General features: G+C 46.8%; 1 long non-coding RNA gene across 8 annotated transcripts in view; it reads right to left on the bottom strand.

The window, feature by feature from the left end:
• LOC149525317 (uncharacterized) overlaps window positions 1-20672 on the bottom strand; it is a 156874-nt gene extending 136202 nt beyond the window's left edge. For 2 of the 8 annotated variants that reach the window (XR_016348614.1, XR_016348621.1), the window contains exons 1-2: window positions 20394-20672; window positions 19878-20050 (exon numbers count right to left, since the gene is read on the bottom strand). This is a non-coding gene — a long non-coding RNA (uncharacterized LOC149525317). Of the gene's footprint in view, window positions 1-11682; window positions 12248-19877; window positions 20051-20393 lie in introns of those variants that run through there. The other 6 variants (XR_016348616.1, XR_016348619.1, XR_016348618.1 and 3 more) reach the window with 6 other exon arrangements.
• Between the last annotated feature and the right edge of the window lie 1008 nt (window positions 20673-21680).

Here is a 21680-nt window from a genome sequence, read left to right as displayed (position 1 = left end):
GCCAAGATGGCTTTGCTTGAGAGTATCACTGATGGCTGTTTGAGAATCTTGGGGTGAGTTTTGCCTACCAATTCCTTGAGTAGTCTTCTTTCTTGCCTCTTTGTTAACTAACCAGTTTGTTAGAATGTAAAAACCTATGTTCTTGAATATTGGGGCCTGATTCTTATTTATAAGGTCCTTTACATTGCCAGGGTTATGTAAATTGACCTTACTTTAAATGAAAATCAAGCTGCCTCTGTTTTGGTTTCATTTTTGTAACCTAGTTACAATTTGCTTTTATTATTTGAAGGTATTTGATATGTTGGATCCTTAAAGAAGACAGGAGACTTCCGGGAAGGCTCACAAAGGTACTGATCTATTTTCATGGTTGAGAGACAGCTCGGAGGCAGCTGTTATAACTAGCCATGCTTATGTAGCAGTGGCTTGCGCTTCTTTTTGGTCCTCAATTGCTTTTTGTGGAAGGGTTGACACCTACCAAAGTGTGAAGAATCTTTAAAAATTGTATTGAAAGCCATGAACATCAAGTCAAGACACGAAGCAAACAGTGAGGCATTTACCACGTCTGTGTCTCAAACCTTGACTACATAGTCTGCTGCTTTGAACTCTGATCCTGTAGTCTTTAAACAATCTTTGAGAATATTGCTAAGGAAGATGATTATCTTCTTTTTGAAGTTAGATACCCATGTGGCTTAATGAATAAAGCACTGGCCGTAGACCTGGGTCACCTGGACTATATTCCCACCTCTACTTTTGGGTAAACTTAGGCAAATTAAGTAGATTGGATATTAGGAAAAAATCCCTTCTGTGTAGTTAAGTACTGGAACAAATTACCTACGGGCATGGGTGTCTGGTTTGTAAGGCAGAGAGGCTCAGCCTACCCAAAACTGGAGCCATGCTGGCCCCACCCTGCCCCTCCCTGCCTCCAACTTCCTCGTGGGGTTGCTGTGGAACGTTTAGTGGGGTTCAGGCAGGTTCCAGGGCGGCTGGGAAGGCAGAGTAGCAGGAAGCCTTGAGGAGAACCTGCCCTGTACCTTCATGGAACAGACACAAAGCTCAAATTATAGTCACATAGGCTCTCCCTGCTGCTACTGCAGCAGCCTGCAATTCCATTCATCTCACCAGCTCCAGGAAGACTGCTAGCCCTGCTCTTCAGAGACTACCCCACCCAGCTTGCTGTGTCCCTGCTGCTGCTGCTGCTTGCCAGTTTCTTCTGCTCAGCCCTTCACCCCATCCAGTCGCCCCTTCCTTCACCTTGGCCCAGGGAGGGCAAAATGGGCTTCCTCCTTGCTGACCCCCTTCTCCTCCTTTGCACTCTCCCTGTTCAGTTGTCCTCCCCCCCCCCCCCCACACACACACACTTTGCTAGTGTGTGGAGTGATGGGGGGGGGGTTGGTTTCACTTTCCCAGCCCAGCTGTGACTGAGCCTGCTACTGGGGGCTCTTCTCCCCTTGCCCTCTCCCCACACTCATTCCCGATGGTCCCCCTCCCCCTTGCTAGTGTATGGAGTGGTGGGATGGGGGGGGTGCCTAGCACAACGAGCCCTGCAGAGGTAGCTGCCCAGCTCCCTCCCCTTCTTGTCCTCTGCCCACATGCTTCCTGTTTTCTGTGTCCTGCAGTGGAGTTGAGTAGGGAGGTGGGAATGAGGGAAAAGGGGGCTGAGGAGGTGGGGAGAAGAGAGAGTGGGGAAGGAATGGGGCGTGAGGGGATGGAGAAGAGAAGAAGATGAGGACTCAGGTAGGGGGTGGAGCAGGAGTCCACTCAACACCAGCTGTGGCTCCCTGGTTAAGCAGGCCCATCTAACTCTCAACCTTACAAGCCCTGCTCCCCTAAACCTGGACTCATCCAACAAGCTCCCCACACACAGACCCCCCATCCCACTGAGCCCCAGCAAGCTGTACCTGGACCCCACACCAAGTCCGTCCCCCCTCCTCAACTCTTCTACTGAACTCAACCGGAGTCCCGTTGCCCCTACACCAGAACCTCCCAACGAACCCTTGTACATCCAGATCTCCCACTGAGCCCCTCACACTCAGACTGCTCCCAACCCAGATCCCCCTACCTCCTCCACACTTGGCTCATCCTGGGCTGAACCTGCCCAGCCACATCTGGTATGCCTGGCACAGAGGGTCAGGGGCAGCCCTTACACTGTGTTAGGGTCAGGTGCAGCCTCACTGCCGAGTTCCTATACTGGGGGAAGCTGGAGTTTCAGGGTGATCTCCCCACCTCAATGCAGACAGTGGCCTGTGCTCCTCTCTGCTAGAAATGTAAAGATCAGGGGTTTTCTTAATGGCCTTCCTGTCGCAGACTTCCAGTATGACATTGGACCCATCATTTAAGGCAGGGGTGTCCAAACTTTTCTCAAAGAGGGCCAGATTTGATGAAGTGAACATGCGTGAGGGCCGACCATTTTGCCTGACATTCTTTGAACCATTAAAATTAAATGCAAATTAACTATTTTATGCAAAGTTTATTGCAAACGGCATACTTTTCATTTCGTCACATGGATGACAAATCTAAACAGGTGTTAAATCACTCTGCCTTTCATATCTGAAGGCCAGATGAAAAAAAAATCCAGGAAGCTGAAATATATGTCAGGAACATTGTAAAGTACATTACATATTATTGGTAATAAAGGTTGTCTGTCAACTTTTAAGTTCAAAAATATGAACAGGAACATAACACCAAGTATATGTGTTGTGTCCAAATATATTTATAACTTATTTAGACCAACTGACATTAACAGAGATTTTACAATGTATTCATCTCAATACATATGGATTCGTTGGGGGCCATAAAAGACAGATATTGCCAAATTACCTGTGGGGCCGTATTAAACCGGAACACGGGCCGCAATTGGCCCGCGGGCCGGACTTTGGACATGCCTGATTTAAGGCTTGGTCTTCAAGGGAGTTTTTCCACTGATTAAAAAAACCCACAGTGGTTAAAGAACTTAATTATCCTATGCCACAGTTTCTCCATCCAAAAAAAAGGGATAATAGTAATATTTGCTTGCCTCACAGGAGTTTGTGTAAATTCATTGGTTTTAGTTATGTGTTTTGATGTCGTCAGATGGAAGGTGCTGAAAAGTGCAATTTTGCAATGTGTTTTTTACAATTTCAAAATCTTTCTGTGTTATTCACGCAGTAGCCACTGCTCCTGGATTACAGGAGAATTTCAATTTGGGACTTTATGGGATGATTCCTCCTTTCATTGTGTGATGCTGGAGCAATTTGCCAGAAGAGGCAGGTGTAGTGAGAGCAGGACTCCACCAGCCCTCCGCCATCATCACTTTTCAAAGGGCTAGTCAAAGATGCAGGTAGGCCAGCCAGCCTTATGCTGTGTGTGTGTGCAGCAGGGAGGGCTGGACCTGTGCTGGCCTGCAAGTGGAACTGTGCAGAACAATAAATAGCCAGGAAGAATGGATCCCCCTCCGCCTGGGTCAGAGGAGCCCTTCAGAGCTTTTCCACAGATAAGCAGATGCCTGAGGCAGGACAATTTTTTTTACTTGTTCAAATTCTTTGGTGGGTAAGAAAGAGGGAGGCACTTGATTGGGGAGGGCAGTAATCTTGAGCAGTGGGGACTTGAGGAGAAAGGGGTGTGAAGGGAAGAAAGGGGGAGCAGAGGGAGGAGGGACATGGTAGCGAGGATGAGAGAAGTTATTAGTAGGATAGGTCTCAACTCTTTTCAGTCTGAAATCTTTTCAGTGGTTGGAAGATTACGTTTGCCTGGTGAGAACAGGGCTGGGGATTTGGTTCCTTCACCCCTGGGTATACTGGGACTGCCAATCTGATCTATAAAGCTGTCACTATCATGCTGCCTCAGTGGGACATTTTACCTTCTTGGTTCTGGAGCTGAATGGGTACTATTATTGTTAAAGCAGCAACCAGCCTGTATTTTACTGGCACATGCCCTTTGGCAATGCTTACTGCTGTTGAAGCAATCAACATAGGAAGCCCTCAACTTGTTTGTGTGAAGAAGTGAAAGTGAGGTGGCAACTTTTGTGGTCTGATTCTAGTCATTTTCTTCCTGTCAGGGGACAAATGCCAGCTGAGGGCGAGGCCTGACACCTTGTTTGACTGTGTGAAGAAAGAACAGAGATTTCTCAATTAGCTTTAACTGGCGCTTGCCATTATGGGGTCCCCAGGATCAATGAGAGGAATTTGGAGCATTTGCAAGCTGCCTGCATATTAGCTATGAGGGTATATAATAAACCTGTGACTGACATTTCTTATTCCCAAATTTAGAGCTGTTAAATTGGTACCTTCTGCATTTCTGGCACATGGTACAAAAAGTGCTCCATTTTATTGAGAAAGAAATTGCAGAAAAGTGGAGGGTTTTTTCAAAAATAATTTGCTTGGGTTCAAGGATCTGACTGGAAGGGGACAAGCACGCGCTGAACAGGAACACAGGATGTGCAGGGAAGAGAGGAGGGAGACAGTGGGAAGGGGTGGGGACTGCACAGGGAAGGGATGGGGCTTAGGCTGGGAAGGGGCAGGGCATAGGCTGGAAAGTTACTGCCTCCCCAGATGGAAGCTTCACCAACCGCCCATGCCTACAGGGGCTGTAGAATCTCAGACAATGGAGATTATTAAAAACAAGTTAGAGCAGGGCTGGGCAAAATATGGTCGGTGGGCCGGATTCAGCCCACCGAGCCAATGGATCCCGCCCATGGACACAGTGGGAAGCCCCAGGCAGGCTCCCCTGCATGCCCTTCAGACCCGCACACTGCTCAGAAAAGTGGCTGCCAGGCCATTTCTCTGATCCTGGAAGGGACAGGGGAAAGCTTCAGGTGCTGCTCTGGCCCCCTGCACAATCCCACTGGCAGGTTTCTGACCAGAAACTGGCCAGTGGGAGCTGCCTGTTTGAAACACAGGCAGCACATGAAGCACCATGCTCTCTGCCCCTCCAGCTCAGTTATTCACACAAGCACATGGCCCTGCAGCCTTTGTAGGCAGGCAGGTAGGTAGACTGGCTGAGAAACATTTTAAGCTCTACAAGCATTTAGCTCGGCCGGCAAGCAGTCTGGTTGGGCTGCTGGCTAGTAAGTCTCCTGGCCAGAGCCTACCTCTGGCACCCCAGCTCCTCTCTTCCCCAACCCTTTGCCGCCAATTCAACATACCCAAGCACTCTGCCCCAATCTTGCCTCTTCTCAGATCTGGCACCCAAATCCCCTGCCCTAGATCACAATCCCCTCCTACCCTATGTCACAACCCTAACTCCTGCATCCCAGACCCCTGCCCTAAGTCTCAACCCTCTTCTGCCCTAGGTCACATTCAAAAATCCTGCACCCCAGTACCCTGCCCAACCCTGCACAATCCCCTCCTTCACCCAAACTCCCTCCCAGACCCCACTCCCCCTTCTGCAACCCAGTTCCTTACCCCAAGCTCCCTTCTTCACCTAAACTCCATCCTAGATTCCACACCTCCTCCATTATATCATGGAAGAGTGCAGCCCTTGACCACTTTCCAAAATCTTGGAGTGCCCCCCCCATCAAAAATTATTGCCCACCCCTATGTTAGACAGACACCTGTCAAGAATGGCCTAGTAATTACTTAGCCCTGCACTGAATGCAGGGGACTGGATTACATGATCAACTGAGGTTCCTTCAAGTCCTTACACTTCCAAGATTCTATATGGCATCATATATATAGTAGCCCAGTGTCTGTGTGTCTGTCACGCTGATGTACACGGCCATGCCCCCTGGCCGTGTACGTCAGCGCCCCCCCCCCTTCCCCTCGCTCCATGGCGGTTCGGGCCGCATGGCCCCCCGGACATCCCCCCCCCACCAGCGCTGCTTCCCTCCCCTCTTCCTCCGGCCACCCCCCTCATACTCCTCTCCAGCCCCACAGCCCCCAACCCCCCCCCAGCTCTGCTTTCCACACCCCTTCCGGCCAGCCCCACCCCCTTCCCCTCCCTGTGTGGTGCGCTGTGGCGCGCTGCGCCGCTCCCAGCTGAGTGGTGCTCCCACCGGGCCCCGGCGGGGGAGTAAGCGGCCCCAGGCCCAGGTGGGTACCGCTCAGCTGGGCCTCGTGGGAGCAGCAGTCAGCTGGGCCGAGGGTGGCAAGTGGCTGTTTGGGGTCCGTGCTACCCATGCGGGAGCGCAGACCCCAAAGGGCCGCTTGCCACCGCTTGCTCCCCCACCGGAGCCCGGCGGGAGCGCCGCTTAGCTGGGAGCGGCGCAGCGCGCCACGGAGGAGGGGGGAAGGGAGGAAAGGAGGGCGGGGCACCACGCAGGTAGAGGAAGGGGGCGGGGCTGGCTGGAAGGGGGGTGGGAAGCAGAGCTGGGGGCGGATCGGGGGCTGTAGGGGAAGATGCAGGGGCCGGAGGAAGGGGGGAGGGAAGCAGCGCTGGCGAGGGGGTGTCCAGGGCGGCCGTGGAAGAGGGGGTGGGAAGCAGAGCTGGGGGGGGATCGGGGGCCGTGGAGCTGGATGGGAGGAGGGGGGCAGGAAGCAGACCTGGCGGGGGGGGTGCAGCCACTGGCCGCAGCCGGACCCCAAAAGGCCGACTGCGGCCGGTTGCTCCCCCGCCGGGGCCCAGCTGAGCGCCGCTCAGATGGGCCTGGTGGGACAGGAAGGGGGAAGGGGGGCGCGGCTGTGTACATCACCGCCCCCCCCCCTTTCTCCTCCTGCCGTGGCGCTGAGTGGTGCGCCCCTCAGCTGGGTCACTGCGGGAGAGGGGAGGGAAGGGCGGTGACGTAGACAGCCCCACCCCCTGGCCGTGTATGTCACCACCCCGCCCCTCCTCCCCCGCGGCGGCCCGGCTGAGCGTGCAACACTCAGCCGAGCCACCACGGAGGGAGGGGAAGGGGGTGGAGCAGTGACATATACGGCCAGGGGATGGGGCCGTGTACGTCACCACCACCCTTCCCCTCCCACTGTGGCACTCAGTTGAGTGCTGCGCCCCTCAGCCGGGCCGCCTGGGGAGCCAGCAGCGCAAGGGGCCGTTTGGGCTCCCCTGCGGTAGGAGGGGAAGGAAGGGCAGTGACGTACACAGCCCCGCCCCCTGGCCATGTGCGTTCCCGCCCCCCTCCCTCGCGGCAGCCCGGCTGATCAGGCAGCACTCAGCCAAGCACCACGGCGGGAGGGAAGGGGAAGGGGAAGGGGAAAGACCGAGGGAAGAGAGAGGCAGGAGGAGGAGGAGGAGGAGGAGAAGAGAAAGGGAAAGTGAGAGGCAGGAGGGGCAGAAGAGAAAGAAAGAGACGGACAGAGAGTCAGGAGGCGGAGAAGAGCTGAGAGAGAGGGGAATAGGCAATAGGAGAGAGAGAGAGAGCGCACTCAGGAGAGAAGACCTGAAAATCCCATCTTATGACGGGCTAATTGGCTAGTAATATAAAGAGTTTACCAGCCAGGTAAGATTTTATCAGAAGGATGTTACCAGAGCCACCTTTCCCTTTAAGTATTTAAAAAAAATAAAAGATCCAATATCCAAGTACATATTTAAATCAGTTAAACTAAAGATCATTTTATTATAAAACAAATATTGAAATAATTTAAAATGAGGTAGGTTTTTTTCTAGATATCCAGTGCACTAAAGCAGCAGCCACTATTTATCTTTATGGAGGGTTTTTTATACTATACAGAATACCTATGATTCCACCTATGTTTCTATAAACATAACCATTAGGAAAGTTGTTATATATTTAATTTCATGCTCCACTCAGCATAAAGCAGTTGTGAGGCTGCCAGCCAGAGCAAATTAAGTAACCAGTTAGATAATTTCCTAGTTAATTGAAAGCAGGTAGTTTTTAAAAGTAATAATTGATTTTGCTTCTAATGAATGTGTAGCTATTTCTTTCTTTTTTACTCCTGTTTTTTAAAAAGATTGCACTCAGTCTCTGTAGAAAGCTGATGGCAGGCACATGGAGAACAGAACTGGAAAAATAATGTATATTTGCTGTTCATTATGGATTTAGAGTTGCAGCAGAACTATCACATGCATCATACAGAAGGAGTGTGTGGTGTTTTGAGATTGATCCTTTTACTGATAGGTCAATGCCTCATTCCTAACTGGCATCAGTAGTAGGGATGTAAGTAACTAGCACAAGCTTATTGGATCGTCGAGTAGTGACTTGACTAGTTGCTTCCCTCCTCTTGATACCTCTATTAGAGGCAGCAAGCCGGGGGAGCAGGAGCCGGTGCTGAGGGAGCCGACTTAAAAGCAGAGGAGGCAGAGACATCCTTGGGGACTGGGCACGAGCTGTGAATCAGCTGATTCCCAGCTCACGCCTGGTCCCCCTTGCTGGGCTTCAGCCTTTGAAATGTATTATTAAGAGCTGGACGGCCCAGGAGCTAACCCCGCTGCAGCTCCGCAGTTTCCCCCACTTATCAACTAATCGACTAGTCGATGGAAATTTCATCGACTAGTCAATACATTGATTAAATGCAATTTAACATCCCTAATCAGTAGTGACCTACCATCTGACCATCATTTAATGGTCTATGTAAAATAAGCAAGGAGTCTCACTCCAGTTCTCATAGAACAGGTAAGAAGCCATTACTGCAGCAACAGACAATGATTTGCCTATCTTGGGAGTCTCTGAAGAAGGAATACATTAGTCTGTTTCCTGCAATACCCTCTCAGCCGAAGGGTACATTTATATTGCAGCTGAAGGTGTGATTGCAGCTCAGATAGGCAGACCCAACACTAGCTTTAATCTAGCTACCACATCTAAAAATAGCAGTGAAGATGTAGCAGCATGGGCTACTGACACAAGTACATGCCCTGGGTTCCAGGCAGGCTTCTACAGCCAACTCTATCGTCCATGCTACCACCGTGTCTTCATTGCTATTTTTAGAAGTGCTAGATTAAAGATAGCTGAAATCACACCTCTGACTGTGCTTTAAACATAGCTTTTGAAAGAGTGATTTCAGGACAGGGTTATGATACACTGGAATGGTGTTGTGGAGAAGCTTCCGTTGCCACTTGTATCTATTTGGTGGATTAAAAAAAAAGAGTCTTCATCTTCCAGCGCTGTCAAAACAGCATCTTTTACAGGCACTTAAATCATTTGGGGGAAAAATTAAAGAATAATTGTTCAGCTAAACTGTTTAAACAAAACTCATGTTCTGATCTAAAGAAATGAAAATGACTCTGTCCATCTTTTTTAACTTCTTTGAAAACTGACAAAAATGAAAGCACATTCTGTACCTATAGAAAGTATTCACGCAAGCTTTTTATTAATAATTCCATGTTTTGACAAATGAACAGAAAACCCATGACTACTCAGATTCCAGACTTACTCATTTTAGACTGGCTTTTGCTTATTGCTGAGCACCCAGCAAGCCTGATTCACATACTCAGATGTAAATACGGAATAGTTCTCTAAAGTAAATGGTGTAAAACTGGTTTGAGACCAGAACCAAGCTCATTATTTCCCAGGACCAAGCAGATGCGGAGGAGCATGGTTGGGACTTGGGTGTTTTTCTCACTGCGCCACACCAGGCGCTTACCAAGGAGCAGGGTGCATGTGCATGCTCTGACCCCACTTCCAGCTTAGTGCCTCGTGGGTTAGCGTGGGACAATCACCAGTGCCCTGACCCCATTTCTCTGTAGGAGCATGCCAACCCTGCTGTCTAGCGGGGCAGAGCAGGACAAGCATCCCAAGCACGCACACATATACATCGACACTCTCCTAAGAGCGAGGCACTATGAGACTGCTTGCTGCTGCCAAGGTGCAAATATGGATGTGGATACTTCTAAGGCAGGGAGCAGATTGCATGCACATTCTTTCCAGCAGATATGAATCAGATGCTGATCTACGTTTTATATTCATGTAGACTCTACTTCAATGGATGATCCTTTTATCTGTTGCTCTGACTCAGTTCCCATACAAGATCTATTTAGGGTAGGCCTAGGCAAAATACAGGCCGCAGGCCGAGTCTGGCTCAGCAAGCCACCAGATCCAGCCCACGGATGCTGTGGGGAGCCCCAGGCAGGCTCCCTGCTTGCCTTGCCCCACCCGCACATTGCTCAGAAACGCAGCTGCAGGGCAGTTTTTCTTTTAAAAAGAGGAAAGGGGAAACTTTAGGAGCTGTTCCCACCCCCAGCACAATCCCATTGGCCAGTTTCTGGCCAGAATCTGTTTCAATAACAGACCACCACAAAGAACAAGGGGCTCCAAAACACTTAGCTGCAGCCTGTGTGCAGGGGCAGGGCAGGGGTGTTCCCTCTAGTTTGCACAGCAGCACAGCTTCACAGGTGATTAATCAGCCCCACCCAGTCAGAGGTTCAGGGCTCTGTGCACAGAGCTGACTGACTGGGTGGGGCTGATCAATCACCTGTGAAGCTGTGCTGCCCCACAGCTTAGAGGGAACACTAGCACACAGGGAGGCTGATTCAGGAACGGCTGTTGGCTGGTAAGTCTTCTGTCCTGAGCCTGTCTCTGGCACCCCAGTCCCTCTGCCCCCTACTCCTACCTCCTACTCCACATACCCAAATCCTCTGCCCCCTCCTGTACCTATATCCCCTCCCAGATCTGGCACCCCAATCCCCTGCTTCAGAGCACAATCCCCCCCTGCCCTAGCTCACAACCCAAATCCCTGCTTCCCCCTCCTGTACCACAATTACATACAGTATGATGGGTGCTAATTTGGCTATGACACATCAGGAAAGAGATCTTGGCATTATCATGGATAGTTCTCTGAAAACTTCCACACAGTGTGCTGCGGCAGTCAAAAAGGCAAAAAGAATATTAGGAATTATTAAGAAAGGGATAGAAAATAAGACACAGAATATCTTACTGCCCCTGTATAAAACTATGGTACGCCCACATTTTGAATACTGTGTACAGATGTGGTCTCCTCACCTCAAAAAAGATATTTTGGCCTTAGAAAGGGTTCAGAAAAGGGCAACTAAAATGATTAGGGGTTTGGAACTGGTCCCATATGAAGAGAGGATAAAGCGACTGGGACTTTTCAGTTTAGAAAAGAGGAGACTGAGGGGGGATATGATAGCGGTCTATAAAATCATGAGTGGTGTGGAGAGAGTGAATAAAGAAAAGTTATTTATTAGTTCTCATAATAGAAGAACTAGAGGACACCAAATGAAATGAATGGGTATCAAGTTTAAAACTAATAAAAGAACGTTCTTCTTCACACAGCACATAGGCAACCTGTGGAACTTCTCGCCAGAGGAGGCTGTGAAGGCTAGGACTATAAAAGAGTTTAAAGAGAAACTAGATAATTTCATGGAGGTTAGGTCCATAAAAGGCTATGAGCCAGGGTGTCCCTGCTCTCTGTCAGAGGCTGGAGATCGATGGCACAAGACAAATCGCTTGATCATTGTCTTTGGTCCACCCCTTCTGGGGCACCTGGCGCAGTCCACTGTCAGCAGACAGGCTACTGGGCTAGACCTTTGGTCTGATCCAGTACGGCCATTCTTATGTTCCTATGTAATTCCCTACCCTAGGTCACAATCCAACCCTCAGCACTCTAGTACAGTGCCCAAGGTCACAACTGCATCCTTAACCCAAACTCCCTCCCTTACACCCAAGCTCCCTTCTGCACCCAACCTTCATACCAGACTCTGCACCTCCTCCATTAATATCATGGAAGAGTGCAGAGCTTGATCACTTTCCAAATTCTTGGAGTGGCCTCCCCATCAAAAATTATTGCCCACCCCTGCTTTAGGGAGACAGTGGTCTTCCATTCTGATGACATATCTGGTTTACCTAAGTTGTGCATGCAGTAGCATTTCCTCAACGTTGATCATGTTTGCTCTCTCAAGGACCTTAATACTGGTCTCACTCTCCTGCCAGCAAATACTCACTATTGAGCAGAAGGAATGCATGTGAAATTGCTCAAGCTGTTTAATATGACATCTATAAAGAGACCATGTCTCAGATCCATATGGGAGAGATGTCAGAACCACTGCAGTGTAGATTTTCAATATGGTAGAGAGACAGATGTGTTGGTTATGGGCTTTTGTTCAGAACTGGCTAAGGGCCCATCTGCCTTTATTAATTCTGGAGGAAGTTTCCTTATCAAGGGAGCAGTCACTCAAGATGGTGCTTCCCAAATACTTGAATTGATCTACATTTTTCAGCTGTGTACCTTGGAATGAAGTGCTGCTTGGCGCAAGATCTCTGTCTACCCAGGACGGATGGTGAAAGTGAAGAGCTGGGATGCTTCACAAACTCTATCAGTGATGACTTAAAGGTCCTCTTGTCTATGAGCCACCAAGACGCAGTCATCTACAAAGAGTGCCTCTACGAGAAGCCTTTCCAGCATCTTAGTCTTACACTGAGTCTCTGAAAATCAAAAAGGGAGCCATTAAGTCAATAGCAGATGTATTTCCCCGGTCCAAATCTCTTGCAGCACGGCTATGGACACAGACAAAGAACAAGTTTACTTAACCTATAAATACCACCTTGAGAGTGAATTTGAATGTAGAATGATTCTTTGCAAGGACTTAACTGTGGCTATTTCTCCCACAAGCTTTAGACAGAAAAGGAGTAGTTAATGATGGCAAAAGTATAATTCTATATTAAGAGCTAATAAATCAGTCATAGAGAGTAGAAACAGGTATTCAAAAGATGTTCAAAGTTCCTTAGAAAAGGTTAGCTGATAAAAGTTACATGGAGGAGCAAAGTGAGATCTGAAGTTTAAAAGTTTCTGGGGAAAATAAGAAATAAAAATTCTAATCTCCTATCTTCCAAGAAAATGAATGTGCATTAGTCGTTAGTTATACCGAGCATCTCATTTCAAGACCAAACTGAAATTTAGGTAATATGACACTTTGATTCGGGGGGCAACGCAGGGGCTGAAGAAAGAGAAACAGCAGCACAGTCTTGATGCCTGATTCTGCACCACTGAAGTCAATAGGAGTTTTGCCATACACTTCAATGAGTGCTGGATCAAGTGTCGGTGAATATAAAACCCCTTATACAGAGAACGGTGTACAACACTGTTTTTTTAAGTAGTTTCAGGAGACCACCCTGATCAGAAGAGGGGGAAATAATTCAGCAGAAAAAAATGCATTAAGAATCTTGGCAAAGGAGGACATCCAATCCAACTTTATGAATAAGCTAGCCTTTATAGGAATACATGAAACCCAGAGGAGCAGAGGTTAAGAAACAACTAGAGAAAATACAAAGCCTAGTGAAACTCCCAACCAAGCACAAAATCTTCAGCAAAGGATGAGCATGTTTACAGCCACTATGAGATGAGACTAATGCCAACTCTACACAACACATCTTTATCAGTATAACTGTGTGGCTCAGGAGTGTGAAAAATCCACACACACCTCTGAGTAATGTAATTGCACTGACCTAGTCACCATTGTAGATAGCACTACATCAACAGCTTCTCCCATTGACATCTCATCTCTCATGGAGGTGGACTAACTATGCAAATAGCAGAAGCTCTCATATAGGTGTAAAGGTGTCTTCACTAAAGCACTATACTGCACCAGTGCCACTGTACCTCTGTAGCACTGTACATGAAGACAAGCCCTAAGTGTTATCAAGGCTTTCATACCTTTGAATCTACTGATGTGGAACCAGAGCCCTTAAAATGTGAAAGAATTATAAAATGTGAAAAAACAGAGTGATATTACTGCTGATTTAACATAGAACTCATAGGCAGGCCACCCTTCATCAAATCATTGTGGCCACTCTATTTAACAATTTTAAATGGAGTGCCCACAAAATTCAAATGAAATACTACTACTTCTGAAAGAACAAACTCCTTATAAATCCTTGAGTGATGTACAAGATTATATTTAAGGACAGGTGTGAGTTAATAATACTAAGACACATATAAAATTATGCACTATGTGCAGTTCTTGTTGCTGGGTGGTTCTAAGTCTCAAATCATCTGCACTCAGCTCCTTTATGAATCAGTTCACAGGAAAAGAAGAGTGGGGCATGGGTGAAGAATAGATAGATCCATGAAGAAAAATCTTAAAACACAATATTAATCAACCATATAAGATGCCTGTTTACACAAACTTTGATCATCATTATTTACCTGTGCTTATTTGTGCAACAGTTTATACTCTACTGGAAAAGATTATGCCCCAAGTGGCTTATCCCACAGAGCTCTGCTGAAGAAAAGTGTTGAAAATCTCTGGCTGAGCATAGGCTGTCAGCTAGTTCCTGATCAATTAAATAGAGTTGCAGTATGAACATTATTTCCTTCCCTGAATGGGTGGGCCAGATCTGGTGGATGGCAGAAACGCAAGGAAAATAACCAGTGAATACATTATCCTGTGGAAGCTTATGTTTAAAAGTCACCTGGCCCCACAAATTACAACCTTGTTGGCAGTCTCAGCACAGGCCAAGGACTAAATGAGCCTAGAAACTGAATTACCCCTTTCACTCTTAGTCCATTTTGAACAGGATTGAGACACATAGGCATGTTGGTATAGGAAAGCTTATGCTGTTGCTGTATCTTTTCTATAGATAACTGGAGGGCTTCAGTTTCCAGAACAGCCAAGCCACTACATTTCATAGACACACAATTCACCCACACACAAATAGAGGTAAACAAAATGACACTGCGTAACTGTCTGAACCACATCAAGTATGATTCTCCTATCCAGCATGTGAATTTTTATGTATGCCTGCTTGCATTTAACACTCTTTCTTTGATGATATAATAGAAAATAGAAAAGTTTAAAGAGGCCTTTGAAAGACTATAAGGCCTTTGTATTCCTTTTTTCATTCTCTTTTTGGGTCAACAGTTAACATTTGTATATTTAGTATCACTGAAGCAAGGGGTCAGGTTTAAGGTAAGTTTCAAGGATTTTAGGTCAGTCCTGGCCAAAATACAGCCTGTGGGCCAGATCCAACCTGCCAAGCCACCAGATACAACCCATTGAGGCAGCAGGGAGCCCCAGGAAAGCCCCACAGCTTGCCCCTTAACCCTGTGTGCTGTGCACAAATGCACCTGCAGGGCTGGGCTCCGTTTCTGTTTTAAAAGTGGAGGGGGAGGAGGATGTTTAAGGAGCGACCACGCCCCCAGCACATTCCCATTGGCAGGTTTCTGACAGAAACCAGCCAATGGGAGCTGCTTGTAAGAATAACAGGCAGCTAAGAAGAACCACGCCCCTTCTCCTGGGCTCAGTTATTCATGAAGCACATGGCCAGGCAGGCAGGCTGGCTGGCTGGGAAACATTTTAAGCACTGCAGGCATGCTGGCTAGTTTGGCAGCTGATAAATAAGTCTCTTGGCCACAACCTGCTTCTGGCACCCCAGCCCTTTCCTACCTCAACTCTCTGCCTCGCCTCCCCTCCCCCCACACTCAACATACCCAAACCCTCTGTCCCCCTCTTACACTCTCCCAGATCTGGCACCCCAATCTTCTGCCCCAGATCACAATCCCCTCCTACCCTCGGTCAGATCACAAACCCCTGAACTCCAGTCCCCTGCCCTAGGTCACAACCGCCTGCTTCATCCCAACTCCCTCCCAGACTCCAGTCTCCCTCCTGCATCCCAGTCCCTAACCCAAGCTCCCTTCTGTACCCAACCTCCATTCCAGACCCTGCATCTCCTCCATTAATATCATGGAAGAGTGTGGCCCTTGACCACTTTCCAAAATCTTTGAGTGGCCCCCCCATCAAAAATTATTGCACACCCCTGATTTAGGTACAGTCAGATCTAGGATTTAGACCAGAAGAGCTGTTATGAGATTTTGGTTTAGAATTGGCTTCATGGTGATCTCCCAAAAATAGAGTCAAATTTGAACCAGAATCCCAAAGCATATCCAAAACTAAAACTATAGGGAAAAGTTCAGACACTGGGTCTTGCATTCAGCTCTCCATGAGCCTCCAAAGTTCAAAGATATTTGAATTTAAGGTTCTAAATTGGATCTCTGCCATTTTCTCAAGTCTATCTTATAAGTTTATATTACTAGACACTGAGTAACTCTGAGGCTGACTCATCTTTAATTCATGATGACACTGCCTTTTTACGATGGTGCAACTATTACACTATCATAATATGTGAAAATTTTCTCCATAGTCCCATCAGACAAAATTAAAATAATGGCAACCTATGTGAAAAGTAAGTTCTCTTCAGAGCAAGGAGTAGCATTCATCCCAACAAGTAGCCAGACACACTGAAATCATGAAGCTCATAAGCTAATCACTACGGATCTCCATGAAGAAAAGATACCTCCATCACTGCTTGTGGATCAAACCTGAAGCTCTTACATAAACACTAGCACAACCTAAAGTCTACAGAATTCTCAATCATACGCTTTCCTCCTTCCCCCCACCACATACACACATCAAGAATGAGAATGGACCAGAGAGGACCAACATATTGGCAGATCCTCCAACCCTGTCCTTGTCTACATCCAACATGTTCCATCAAATAGGCGTATGATAGCACCGCAGAAGACCTTGGAGAACCAAACTCTTTTCATCAGAGTAGTTGCACATCCCACATACAGCAACGCCAAATCTTTCCCTGCAAGCCCAATAAGCAAATGCCTTCTGCATCCTACAAAATTTGGGGCAAACATATTTTGAAATAAAAACACAACAACAAGGAGTCTTGTGAAACCTTAAACACTAACAAATGTATTGGGAAATATGCTTTCATAGACTGGAACCTTTGGTGGTGTCATTTGGTTAGATGTGTGGACAGAGTTGCAACGGGGTTTGTTACAGGAATCAGTTCCTGGGTTAGTGTTTCTGTTGTGTGGTGTGTAATTGCTGGTGAGTATTTGCTTCAGTTTGTGGGGACTATCTGTAAGGAATGATTGGCCTGTCTCTCAAGGTCTGTGAGAATGAGGAATTTATCTTCCAGGATAGGTTGTAGATTCTTGATGATGTGTTGGAGAGGCGTTAGCTGGAGGCTGAGGGATGCTGGCCAGAGGTATTTTGTTACTTTCCTTGTTGGGTCTGTCTTGTAATAGGTGACTTCTGGATACCTCTCTGGCTCTGTCAATCTATTTCTTCACTTATCCGAGTGGGTACTATAGTTTTAAGAATGCTTGATAGAGATCCTGTAGCTGTTTGTCTGAAGGACAGGAGCAAATGTGATTGTGTTTTAGGGTTTGAATGTAAACTATGGGATTGTGTGATGTGTTCTGGAGGGAAGCTGGAGGTATGTAGGTAAATACAGAAGTTAGTAGGTTTACATATTCCAGACAAAGATGCATCACTGTTTATATCCTCTCGGGAGGATGGTATATCTGTGACCAACATTTATTTGCAGTGTAGTGGATCTCTTGTGTGGACTGACCCAGGCTGAGGTTGATAGTGGGGAGGAAACTGTTGAAATCCCAGTGGAATTCTTTAAGGGACTCCTTCCTGTAGGTCCAGATGATGATGATGATGATGTCTTTAGTGTAGTTTAAGTAGAGGAGAGGCACTTGAGGACAAGTGCTGAGGAATCATTCTTCTAAAAATGTTGGGTGTACTGTGGGGCCATGCGGGCACCCATGGCAGTGCCACTAACTTGAAATATAAATCATCCCCAAATCTGAAATGGTTTTTGATGAGGACAAAGTCACAAAGCTCAGCCACCAAGTGTGCTGTGGCATCATCAAGGATACTGTTCCTGGTGACTTGTGGTCCTTCTTTGTTTGGAATGTTTGTTCAGAGAGCTTCTACATCCATAATGGCCAGGCTGGTGTTTTCTGGAAGATCACCAATGGATTGTAGCTTTCTCAGAAAGTCAATAGTGTTTCAAAGATAGCTAGGAGGGCTGGTAGTGTAGGGTCTGAGGGGAGAGTCCACGTAGCCACATTTTGGGTGACAGTTACTAATAAACTTCTGGATAGCACTGTATTATCTGTCCTGAATGTGGGACAGCACCTAGCTGCCCTGCCGTATGGGCAAACTATGATTCGGAGTAACACTCTTCTCATTGCTCCTGAGAGGATATAATGGTGATGAATCTTTACCAGGCATATGTAATTTACTTCGTGTGCCAGCACAGGCTATGCTGGCCAACACACTGGGGGACAAAGCCAAAGCCACACCACATTCTGCCCCTCACACCCAGCTGGATGGAGGAAAAAGGATTCAGAGGCTTTGCAGAGCCTGCCTGGAAACCCATGATGTTAAAAGAAGGAGTGTCTTACATCCCTTACTCCCTTGCGTATGCATGTAGGGCTAGTGACAACCTAGCCCAAAATTAAATAATAAATAACTTTGGATTTATTGGCACTCAAGACTGCTTTATACTTTCACAAAAATGAACTAAAAATGCGTATCAGGATAAGACAAAGGTGCTTGAATACATTCCAGTTATCAGATGCATGAGATGTGAAACCCCGCTAATACAAACAATTCAAATTTAAAGAGAGAAAACCCTGAGCCTAGCTCAGACATTCACTCTAAGGTATCAGGGTGACTGTTTGATGCTACTGATGCCTGGGATGAGTGCACAGATCAGTAAAACAATCATTTTAATGTCTAAGCATTCTTAAATGTAGCTATATTTTATATTTACATTAACAACCGTATCCTGCTCCTTGAAGATAACATAGCCTGTAGGCCATGCTACATTGTATTAAAGCATGTACTTATTGAAAATGACACACCCCATATTTGCTTTTCTGAGTGTTGCCATAATTACAATGTTGTAGCAAATGTTAGCTGTTTCTTAGTGGAAAACATAAGAAAGCCTTAAACATTCCTAACACACCAGATCTTGGCAGTGGAAGTGCTGAGTTCAAATGTGACTCCTGACACTGAGTGACATACATACTTCAGTTCCTGGAGAATGGTTTAGATTGCACTGAGTTACAATTGTTACTGCCTGGCTATACATCACCATAGGCTACTATAGACCTTAATCTTGAAAGTACTTCCATAGGCACTGATCCAGCAAAGCACTTAAGCATTTAGCAGGTTTCCATATGAAGCTCTCCCCTGTAGAATAGACAACAGTAAAGGCTTGATCATGCACAGTGCAGGTGTCAAGTGCTGTACATTAAAAAAGAGCAAACTAAAAAGTGATGAATGGTACAGGGAGCAAGAGTGTTCCGTATAGAAATTTGATAAATGGAAATGAAGTTGTTTAGCAGGAAGGGGAAGAGTAAACAATATCAGCTGCAACAGGTAAATACAAGGAGTTTGCTTTTGAATAAATGTTGAATCCTTGTGCTTAAACACAAAATAATGTGGAAAATATAATCATAATTATGCTTAGACCATTTATATAAGGTGCCAACTATGATAGACTAGTTCTTTCTAAAGAATTTGGTATCAATGTTATAAATTAAAGACACAAATGAGTTATTATAATCAAACTTAAATTGTCCATACTATTTTTAAAAGTAACATTTTGCCATGTTCCCATTTTGAGTCAAATGGAATGCAATTATTTTTTTTGTAAAGAATTCTCTTGGCTTTATTTACTATTGCCCATAACAAACAATTCCATGTGTAGTTGTTTTTAGTTATCGAGTGTGAATCAATAAATTCTAATGCAACAGGTAGCAACTATTAAATTAAAATAGTGGTTTTAGACAGCAGTCTGAATCCAATGCTGAGAGCATGGAAACATCTTGATTTGTTCCAGCTGCTGATCTGACATTGGTTCCTTATAATTTGGGAAAATCACAGTTTTGCTGACTTGAACCTTTTAAAAAAAATGAAGCATCAGGCACCTAACATCAAGAGAGAGGCTTAAAAATCATGAGAATTTTAGCAATAGTATAGTAGAGAGACTTTTCATTTGGGCCCTTGATTTTTGAATCTTAGGTCACAGTGGCATCCAATTTACAAGCTTTTCTCCATAACCAGGAAGGCTAGAAAGCTACCTATTTTTCACATGAAAGCTATGGTTCTTAAGTAATCACGTGACTTCAAAAACCAGGGCTTCAACAGAAACACAAAATATCAAAAAAGATTAAATGAAATTGTGAAAGGTGGAAACACTGACATTTTGAAAAGGAGATTTTTCCAAAACTAACTACCTGAGTTTCCATTTAGATTTTACAAGTGTGGTCCAAAGCCTGTAAAGAGCCAGCAGCAGGTGCCTGACGCCAACTCCAAGGTTTTTGTGGTCCTCATTCACCTGGGTGCAACAGAGTCCAAACGTTTGGTGCAGCAGGAACAGCTCCATCTGTTCTCTACTCAGGCCATGGAGCTGTTATGGGAAGAGGGCCAACAATGGGCGGGAGCCAACAGAATCCAAGTAGCACAGGTGGCTTACGTTTTGATTTTGCAATGTTCATGCAGCACTGGGATCGGGATCGTACGTGTTGTGCTTCCTACACAAGGGCAACTAGCCCCAGCATCTATTTTCTTGCTAGGCTTGGGGCTAAAAGCTGGCAAGAACCCTCAGCCTCCAGAGATACAAGCTTTTGCCTTTTCTCTTGGCAGAACATTTTCACTAGAAAACACGCACCAGGCTGCATTTCCAAGGTGCTAGCAGAGCCCCATTCATCTGAATTATTATTATTATTATTATTTATTGCTGCTGCAGAGACCTTTGCCTCGACTCACTCCTTTTCGCCTGACTAGGGCCACCAGATCCGACTCCGCCGCTGGGTGAAGTGGGAGAGGCGCGGCGCAGCGCAGACACCACCCTAGGGGACTCAGAGCGCGCGCGCAGCCTCAAACCTTCCCACGAGCAGAGCGCGCGCCACCAGCGCCCAGTGGCCGCCGGCGGCCACAGAAGCCTCCTGTCGGCGCCTGCGCTGTGAGCCCGGCGCCGCTCGCTGTGTGCAGCTGGAAATCATTGTCCTGAGATTGGCGTCCGCGTTGCCACGGCGACCGCCCTGGCGGCGCCAGCTGGGCCGCAGTGTGAATGGATGATGTCACGCGCTCGGCGCCGGCCAGTCTGGGCAGTCACAGCCAATGAATCAGCTGGGGAGCTAGAGGGGCGGGGGGAGAGTGTCGCGCGCAGAGTGCGCGGCGCGGGTTGGGGAGCCGCACGCGCTGCCCCGCTGCGTTCTCTGGCTGCTGCCAGCTTTCTCCCTGCCGCGGCGCAGCGCAGCGCAGCTCCCTGTAAGGTCCCGTCCCGTTCCCGCAGGGGCTCGCAACTGAGTCCTTTGGGACCCGCAAATTGCAAGCCCGTCGAGATGCCCCTCGCAGGAGGAATCGTTCCGTTGCGTATTTCAAATGAGCGCTTTGCTGTTTTGTATTGTGCTATTAATAGTCCAGCATCGGAGACTTCCCAGCGAAGGCAAATTTCTTTTTACCCCAGGAGCCTCTTGGATTCCTACTGAATTCCTGCTGAAGTCAGCGAACTACTTGACTCAGTAAAGAAATGCAGGATTGGGCACTAAAGTTTGAGCTGCACGTGTAAAAGCATTACTGACTGGGGTTTTCGGTTACAGCCACACAACCTCAGATCGGAATTGCAAACACATAACTGAGCATAACAGGCCCCTTGACAATTCCCCAGTCGTGTAGGTGTAGAATGTGAACCTACCGAGCTACATCTGGAAGCTTGTGTGAATAGTCATGTGTGCCCCCTCAGTCTTAATGTGCTTGCACATCACCTGGTCCATTGTAATCAATACAAAATAATAAATAATAATTTGCCCTTACATTCACATTGACCTCTGTTTATGGGTGAAGGAAGGAATCTCTCTCTATCCAATAGCTTCATTGTCTTGCCTTCATTCCCACAGATTAGTTACCCACACCCCCATGTTATTTTTCCCCATTTTAGGTTTTATTTTATATGTGGTGAATGGAGATTGATTTTTTTCCCCTCCTGGTTTATGGTACACTTCATGAAGTGATCACTATCATTTATTGCCCTATAA

Source organism: Pelodiscus sinensis, chromosome 2, assembly GCF_052426305.1.
Source record: "Pelodiscus sinensis isolate ZL-2025 chromosome 2, ASM5242630v1, whole genome shotgun sequence".
Classification (NCBI taxonomy): Eukaryota; Metazoa; Chordata; order Testudines; family Trionychidae; genus Pelodiscus; species Pelodiscus sinensis.
Note: the sequence above shows the minus strand (reverse complement) of the source record. Positions and strands in the feature narration are given on the sequence as shown.